The sequence below is a fragment of the Mirounga leonina genome, unplaced genomic scaffold (assembly GCF_011800145.1).
Source record: "Mirounga leonina isolate KUSES-001 unplaced genomic scaffold, KU_Mleo_1.0 Mir_127, whole genome shotgun sequence".
Taxonomy (NCBI): domain Eukaryota; kingdom Metazoa; phylum Chordata; class Mammalia; order Carnivora; family Phocidae; genus Mirounga; species Mirounga leonina.
In genome coordinates this window covers 25575502-25583788 of record NW_023270316.1, presented here as the reverse complement: position 1 = coordinate 25583788, position 8287 = coordinate 25575502, and the positions used below count along the sequence as shown (strand labels likewise).

At 34.2% G+C, this 8287-nt stretch overlaps 1 pseudogene; it reads right to left on the bottom strand.

Moving 5' to 3' along the window:
• Positions 1-2333: 2333 nt before the first annotated feature.
• On the bottom strand, positions 2334-7136 carry LOC118009651 (annotated as a pseudogene).
• Positions 7137-8287: the final 1151 nt, after the last annotated feature.

The following is an 8287-nucleotide window of genomic DNA, read 5'->3' as shown; positions in this document are numbered from 1 at the left end:
TTTAATAAAATTGTAAGTAGGAATTAAAACATTTTAAAAAGAACACTTCAGAAAGCCACATTGAGGCAGTAAGTTGGTAATTGGTTAATAACCAATGCCTGCCTGATGGGAGAAGATCTTAGCATTTATAAGGCTTAAAATAATAGTAAATGAGCAATTACTGAGGATTTACTATATGATAAGCCCCTTGCTGGGTATGCAGATAGGCATTGCACATGCATTATCTGGTCATTCCTTAAAATTCTATGAACCAGGCACTATTTTATACTCATTTTATGAAAGCATAGAGAAGTTGTTTAAATTGTCTATTATTACCATAGCTAATACATTATAGGAATTAAGCTATCCAGCTAGATGTACTACAAAATACATGTATTAATAAGAGGGAGTATTTACATGTATCATTCCATTGGTGGCATATTTTAAATTTTTAATCCATTGGAACTAAGGAGGAAAGAAGAGTCCAATGGACATGTACATTTCCCCCACAAATAATTGTTCAACATAAAATCAGTTCTAATAGGAAAATGGGATTTTTTCTGAATATCAATTATTAAAATGGAGCCTTAAAAAGTTTTATGTAATATTATATTGAGTACTTTTAATAAAGGAGGACAAACATTTGTTTAGCTCAACAGTATTCCAAAAAGTGTTACCAAACAAAATAAGCTGTATTAGCTTCATGCTAAAACTTGTGGCCCAAGGTGCCCACAGATCTAAAATGAAGATTACTGACAGAACTTGACATTGAGTTAAATTAGGATATCATCAATTCCCTGACTAGGTATTTCGTGTTTTCTATCTTTGTCTCTCTCTCTTTCTTGCTTTCTTTCTCTCTTCCTGGAACACACACTATTAATATGTATTCTAGCTTTTACTATTTTTGTCTGTCATTCTACAGATTACAGCATGCATTCTTGCTTGTCAAGGTTTAATGTCACTTGATATTGTACATGCTTCATAAAACATGAAAGAAATTAGAATACATTAACTTTATTCATCCCTCCTGATTTATGTTATTTTGACCTATATTTAATTCTACTGTATGGTGATTTACACAGTAATTTCTAATTAGATTTACTCTTTTCAATGTTTTTGTTCCTCTCAGCATCTCCAAGTTTCCATATTATATGACTTTCTGTCTGAAAAATCACCTCAGTAAAAATCAGGCCTGCTAGGCAAATTCTCTTCCTTCTTATTTATTTGACAATGTCTTTATTTTGTCTCATTTTGAATGATATTTTTACTTAAGAGAGAAAGTAAAGTTGGAATTATTTTCATGTAGGATTATGAATATACTATTTTATTGATTTCTAGCAACCATTGGTTTTTGGAGAACTTTGAGAGTAAGTAATTTCTATTATTTTGCAAGATATGTTGTACACCTTAAACTAACACATATAACTAATGTTATCAGTTAATTTTATCTCAGTCAAACTGAAAAGAAAGAAATTGTGGTACATACATACAATGAAATATTATTCAGCCTTAAAAAAGAGAGAGAGAGAGAGATCTTGCCCTATACAATGGCATTATTAACATAGAAGACATTATACTAAGTGAAATAAGCCAGTCAAATATCATGTGATTTCACTTAATAAGGTATCTAAATTAGTAAAGCTCATAGAAACAGAGAATACAATGGTGGTTACCAGGGGTTGGGGAGAGGGGGACGGGGAGTTGCTAAAGTTTGAGTTATACAAGATGAACAAGTTCTAGAGGTCTGCTGTACAACATTGTGCTTGTAGTTAATACTGTATTGTGCCCTGAAAGGTTAAGAAAGGGTAGATCTCATGTTAAATGTTCTTACCACAATAAAAAGCGTAACATTTAATAAGATATATTTTAATGATTTGTATCTTTCCATGTTATCCTATTGGGTAATTGCCTTATGTGCAAGATACATTACCAGATGTAAATTAACATTTAAAAAAAATTTTTTTTTTTAAAGATTTTATTTATTTATTTGAGACAGAGAGAATGAGAGAGACAGAGAGCCCATGAGAGGGGGGAGGGTCAGAGGGAGAAGCAGGCTCCCCGCCGAGCAGGGAGCCCAATGCGGGACTCGATCCCGGGACTCCAGGATCATGACCTGAGCCGAAGGCAGTCGCTTAACCAACTGAGCCACCCAGGTGCCCCAACATTTTTAAAAATTTTTGGTAAAATGCTAGCTTTTTGGGAAAATAGAATAAAGATGGGTAGTTCTTTTTTTTCATGAAAGACATTTTATTATTATTGTGCTATATAACATTAGTGAATATACTCGATTGCATTTTCTCAAATGGCCAGTGAGACACAAGATAACATCTTTTCGATTCCTGAAAACCTCAATATCATCTATCTTTTGGAGAATCCAGTTTCTTATGATATCTATGAAACTGTCCACAGGGATACCAGTGGTACTTAGCAGTAAGGTACCTTTTGCTAAGTTGTTCTATCATGGGTCCTTGCTCAACGTGTTCTTTTTTTTTTTCTTTTAATCTGGTTTGCAGCACTTGATCATGTGTTTCTTCATTATTATGCAACAAGATCTGGCCAAGGGATAGGTTTTGTATCTTCATATGGAACATCCACAGAAGGATGGTAGCATACTATCCTCCTGCCATCAGATATTAAAGCAAGCTCTACTTTGCAATTATAGTCATCTGGAAGAGAAGAATATGTAGATTTATGACAAAGACAATATAAAGCTCCATTTTGAATTTGAAATAAATATTTCCAAATAGTTTTGTTTGATATTGCCCATTTTACTGCTGCTAATGCTATGGTGACTCAAAATGTTTATCAGGTGGTGTGAAAGAAGATGATTCAAAGAGTGGTGGAGGGGGTGAAGGTTGTCAAAAGGCACAAACTTCTAAAATTTGTGTCTAGGCATATCTATTTTCATCCCTTGAGAGCCACTCACTGCGAGCCCGCCATCTTACTTCAGTCAAGATGGGTAGTTCTTGATGATCAATAATATGTTTTGGGCAACACTAAAGAAGCAAAACACTTCACTTAACTAAGTCAAAGCTAAGGTAAGGCATAATTTTTATCCATTTAGTGTTTAGAATTTTGAAAAGAGAATGTAATTATTAAGAATTTATGCAAATGATTTGTATCTGGAATATTTGTGAAAATATGGAAGAAAAGTTTTTTGGGACATTAAACTAAGCATTGTCAGTAGTTATAGCTGTTAGCTTTAATAGCTTAAGCATAATGGGACTTGTACTAATCAAAATATTTCATCTTGTATTTTGCATATTCCATTCAGAATTCTTTTGAAAGGATCCATGGAAACATTTCTCTGACCATTTAATGTGTATTTTTTCTAATAATTTATGAAATAAAATAAAAGAATTTCCATATATTAATATGGTAATTTGAACAGCTTTGGTAGCTGAAAAGGTAATTCAGGAAATAGAAACTGCAAAAGATAATATTGAATCAGAGAACTGAAATAATTTTCTTCCTTATTTCTACTCTATTTTTTCATAATTAACATAATTGTATAATACAATATAAATATTTGATCAACCTCATTTCTCCAGATGCCTAAGAGTTTTCTTTATTCCAAGTAATAGTGTTTAAGCCCTATCTATAATCTTGGACTGTCTTCTAGCCCCAGTCAAGGTTTCAGATATTCTCTTCTTTGAGAATAAGCCCAACCAAAATCTTGACTGCAAACTCTGATACACACTGCTAGAATTACTCAGATAAACAATTCCTCAGTTGCTGACCCAGAGGGGGAAAAAACCCAAAACTCTGTTGTTTCAAGTTGCTGAGTTGAGAGATAGTTTGTTCTACAGCAATAGATAACTAAGGTACTCTAAACTAGGATATGCTTTTGGAATGTTATTTTCCAGCCACTGATGGCTATTAAAGTTAATTCTAGTATAGTGTAAATCTTTAATTATATAGCACATTTAAAGTTTTGCTTTTATCCAATGCAGATTAAACTTTGGCTCAAGAAATTTAAAATTCCTCCTTATTCCATCTTCTGACACTAGTTCTTCTGGACATACATCATTTTGATTGTAAGGCTTGTGAGGATGCAGCTTCCTTCTCATTTGTGGTTACTGCTTTCCTAGCTGATATCGACTAGCTGCACATATTTTCTGAGTAATAATCATCCCAATGCTGTCCTTTTCATGGGGTGCATATATGGGTTCATCGTGGGTACCTGCAAAGCTCTCCCGCTGCCCAGTTTGCTGATGGGGGAGACTCGGTGTTGACCCAGCCTCTTCTACCTCTCCAGCTTTCCAACCTCAGCTTCCACCACCAATGGTCCCTATTCCTGGCCTCTTTTTGCTACAAATTCTTGCCTGTTGAGAATTCTTTATTGAGGATATTATAATACTACTCAACTATATCTACTTTCCACAATGTTCATTTGATCCACCACAAAATCATATACTTTCGCTCACAATATGTGATATGAGTGGTGGCAACACCAGGGTCAACTTCTCTTCGTGATCTTCCCTCTCTCAGCAATTTCATTTTTTCCTTCTCTGAAATGAACAAGAGCAGCTTTAATGTCTTTTACCCACACTGACATAAAACGGGAAAATGAATGTTTGCTTATGGTTCTTATGGGCACCCTTATTTTTCCCAAATAATTTTCCTGGAAGATCCCTTCTATTTGTTGTCAGGAAGACAACAATGAAACACTCTCCTTACTGCTGTATTGGGGGAGAGAGTAACATTTCAAGGAAACATAGTACCCCTAAAATGTTGATGACCGTGCCTCCTCCATCCTCCCCTTCTGGAATGAGTGGGGACTTAATCCTCCACGTCCTCACCAATACTTACTATTTTGCTTTAAAAAAATATATACCATCCTAGTGTGTGTGAAGTAATATCTCATTGTGGTTTTGAATTCCATTTACTTAATGACTAATAAGATTGAGCATTTTTCCATGTACTTCATCGACTTTGTATACTTTCTTCGAAGAAGTGTCTATTCAACACCTTTGCATATTTTTAAATTGGGTTGTTCAGCTTTTTTGTTGTTGAGCTGCAAGAGTTTGTTATACATTCTGGATACTACACTCTTCTCAGATATATGATTTGCAATATTTTCTTTCATTCTATAGGTTATCTTTTTACTTCCTTGGCTAATGTCCTTGATGCATGAGTCTTTCATTATATGAATCCCACTTTTTCTATTTTTCTTTTGTTGCCTGTGTTTTGGATATCACATGTAAAAATTTCATTGCCAAATGCAAGGTCATTAAGATTTACTCCTGTGTTTTCTCTAAGAAGTTTAGAACTTCTGGTATAATTTTGAATAGCAGTGTGAAATAGCATTCTATCTTTTTTTTCTAAACTTTGTAAGAAATCTTTCAGTCTTTACCCATTGAATATGCTGTTAGCTGTGGGCTTTTCATAAAATAATGTCATCATCATTATCTTGACCATAAAGTTGTGTAATTTATGGACTTAATCTGTAGCTATGGTAAAGAAGCAGGGACTAGGCTGGGGACTACGCTTAGCAGTGGGTTTGGTCTCAGGAATGTCAATCATAATGTGTGACAAACTCATGCTCAATATGGATAACTGGAATACACTAAGGGATTCTATGTAATCATCCTGAAGATAAAGAGTAAAAGAATAGATGTATCTAAAGAGTACTGATGTTCATGGATTTTGGCCATTGCCTTTGCAACATGGCTTTTTAAATTAATGGCCATGTCATAGACCCCTCAATAAATACAGTCTATCCCTTATTTGTGAATTCCATATGTGTGTATTTGCCTACTCACTATGATATTTATTTGTAACCCCTAAATCAATATTCATTGTGCTTTGACAGTCATTTGCAGACATACACAGAACATGAACAATTTGTATCACTTGATGTAGATATTCCCAGCTGAGGTCAAACAAGGCTAAGCTCTGCCTTTTTCTTTTAGCTCTCACAGAGATGACCAAAAAATGGAGTTGATATGGAGCAGTTCAGTGTAATGCAAGAAGCTTTGGCTCTGTGGACAGTTGGATGGAGTTTGAAAAACAACTCTGTCACCTCTTAGCAGGGTGGTCTCAAGCAAGTTACTTACTTCTGAATCTCATTTTTCTTTTCTTAAAAAAAAAATGGACTTTGTGAGGATGCGTTGTTTTATGCGTTAAGATTATAATGTTTGGAATATGCATATATATGTATACATATGTACATATTTCCCAGAAGCAATAGTTCAATATTTGCTAATTCACTGTTCGTGGTGATTTTATAGAACTATACTACCACAAATAATAAAAATCAGTTGTCTTTGTTCAATGCATACTCAGTAAATGAACAGCTACTATACATTAGGTTGGTATCCCTTTCAAAGGGGTTCTGATACGTGGGGGCACCTGGGTCACTCAGTCAGTTAAGCATCTGACTCTTGATCTCAGCTCAAGTCTTGATCTCAGGGTCATGAGTTCAAGCCCTGCTGGGCGTAGAGCCTACTTAAAAAAAAAAAAAGTTCTGAAACTCAGTAAAATTTGAAGAAACAGTTAACATTATTGGATTAAGATGCTATATTTAGGGTAGAAAACAAATTACATGTGAACATGAGAAAATTAGAGAAAATCAAATATAAATCCTAGCTTTGGGGAATAATGGATATATACATTACCTAGATTATAGTGTTAATTGTCTAGTTTTATACATATGTCAAAACATATAAACTTACACATTTTAAATTTATAGTTCAATAGCACTGTTGATATCACAAAGCAATCACAAAGCAAAGAGAAAAGTAGAAGAAAAAGTGGCAAGATTGGGAACACATTGAAAGCAAGATGGAATTAATTTCAAGTAACTGGTTGACAAGAGAATTCAAAACCATATTTATAATGATGAATTATACTACTTTGTTCTCATGTTTATATAAAGACCTTCTACTTCACCTCCCAGAATGGAGCAATACCTTAGTAATACTTTCTGACAACACTCACCAGTGTGCTCACTTGTGGACTCTTCACAGAAGTAGAGTGACAGATTTGGTTGATAAAAATGATGAGAATATGATAGCAATTCTACAATGAATGTGCTTTTTTAAAAGACAATAGCGCAATGCTCTTCTTCTTAACCATCAGTGAGTTATCTTACCTGCTTGATCATTAATGGTGCTTGTTGATGATGACAAAAATAAGGTGGTTTTCCTATTCATTTTCTGCCATCAGGTAGTGAGGTAACTTCAACAGGCTCTCCTCTTCCTTTTCCATTTCTATTTCCAAACTTTTCAATATGCATGACTAGGAAGTAAATGTCATTATGATTTCAACCCTAGGTTTGGTCAAAACATAGAAGGCTATACTGTTTGCTCCAATTTAGAATTCAGTAAGGGTAAAGATATGAAAAATTGGACAACAAACGTCACACTGAACCTCCATGGACTGTGAATGGACAATGTTTCCTGGACTGTAAATTGTAAATGGCAACTGGGGTAACTGGAAAACAGAGTTAGATCACTCAAACCAAAATAATGCCTTGTTTTGTTTTGTTTTGTTTAAACACAGAATTTATTTTTTAATGACCCAATGTGGTCTGTTTTCCTCTTTATCCTTCTCTTCTGTCCTTGCTGACATAGCTCCAGTTTTGTTTAAAATTTCATCATTAATGGCCATGTGTTCAGGGAATGACACCTCTGTAGCTTAAAGGATACAATATAAATTTTTTCAGGACAACAGTGATTATCTTATTCCCTTGCTATTTTTTTGTTTGTTCCAGCAGAAGTGGCCCAATTCTGGTTAATGAGAACTGAAAGAAAGTCTTCGGGAAGTCACTAAGAAATTTCTTATTTCCTTGCTAATAAAAAGTGCTACACACTAGAAATATTTCTCTTCTCTCTTTTTTGGGGGGGGTATTTTCATATTTTTACTGTTTATGCCCAGAATAGACATGCCAAAATACTAAAGACATAATCTATCAACATGCTGAGAATCACACAGCAAAATAATGAAGAAATGAGTTGCAGAGATGTTGCTTCTCTTAATTATCCCACCTTGAACTGACCCTATTTCCATACAACTTGTTATTTGAGATAATGACCATTTTTTTTTGGGGGGGGTAACCTACTTTTTAGTTGGTTTTAAGTAATTTTTAATCTTTACAATTATAACTGTGGATGACTGAATGAGTCTACTATCATGGTGAATCATCTGTCTACCTGAAAAGCATTTGATTTGTATCCAGGCATATATGTCTATTGACAAGAAATAAAAAAGGGAAATAAGTGCAAATGAGTAATGTGAAATTGAATTAGCCTGCAAAACATGCAGACTATGCAAAAAGTAGAGAAATAGAACATTTAGGTAAAGT